This window comes from Arachis hypogaea, chromosome 15, assembly GCF_003086295.3.
Source record: "Arachis hypogaea cultivar Tifrunner chromosome 15, arahy.Tifrunner.gnm2.J5K5, whole genome shotgun sequence".
NCBI classification, from domain to species: domain Eukaryota; kingdom Viridiplantae; phylum Streptophyta; class Magnoliopsida; order Fabales; family Fabaceae; genus Arachis; species Arachis hypogaea.
Window position 1 is genome coordinate 95,143,691 of NC_092050.1, and position 987 is coordinate 95,144,677.

The window sequence follows — 987 nt, forward strand, 5'->3', positions numbered from 1 at the left end:
CAGAGTATCAATTTCAAGAACTCCCTTCTTCATAGGCGTTCCATTACTCACAGGATTCCTCTCAGAAGTGTACATAAACTGGTTATTAGCAACCATGTCAATGAGTTCCTGAGCTTCTGCAGGCGTTTTCTTTAGGTGAATGGATCCACCTGCAGAAGTATCCAATGACATCTTTGATAACTCAGATAAACCATCATAGAATATATCCAGGATGGTCCATTCTGAAAGCATGTTAGAAGGACATTTTTTGGTCAGCTGCTTGTATCTTTCCTAAGCTTCATAGAGGGATTCACCTTCTTTCTGTCTGAAGGTTTGAACATCAGCTCTAAGCTTGCTCAGCTTTTGAGGAGGAAAGAACTTGGCTAAGAAAGTCGTGACCAGCTTATCCCAAGAGTTCAGGCTGTCTTTGGGTTGAGAGTCCAACCATATTCTAGCTCTGTCTCTTACAGCAAAAGGGAAAAGCATGAGCCTGTAGACTTCAGGATCTACTCCATTAGTCTTAACAGTGTCACAGATCTGCAAGAATTCAGTTAAGAACTGAAAAGGATCTTCAGATGGAAGTCCATGAAACTTGCAGTTCTGCTGCATCAGAGAAACTAGCTGAGGTTTCAGCTCAAAATTGTTTGCTCCAATGGTAGGAATGGAGATGCTTCTTCCATGTAAATTGGAATTTGGTGCAGTAAAGTCACCAAGTATCCTCCTTGCATTATTATTATTTTTGGCTGCCATCTCCTCTTCCTGTTCGAAAATTTCTGAAAGGTTATCTCTGGATTGTTGTAATTTAGCTTCTCTTAGTTTCCTCTTCAGAGTCCTTTCAGGTTCTGGATCTGCTTCAACAAGAATATTCTTGTCCTTGCTCCTGCTCATATGACAAAGAAGAGGGCACATAAAAAATAATAATAATAATAATAATAATAATAATAGGGATCCTTTATACCACAGTATAGAGGTCCCTGTGTGAGTAGAAGAAAAGAAGAAGGAAAAATT

At 39.4% G+C, this 987-nt stretch overlaps 1 non-coding gene across 1 annotated transcript; it reads left to right on the top strand.

The window, feature by feature from the left end:
* Positions 1–225: 225 nt before the first annotated feature.
* LOC112752696 (small nucleolar RNA R71) lies at positions 226–333 on the top strand. The gene has a single exon (XR_003177120.1). It is a non-coding gene; the product is annotated as a small nucleolar RNA R71 (small nucleolar RNA).
* Positions 334–987: the final 654 nt, after the last annotated feature.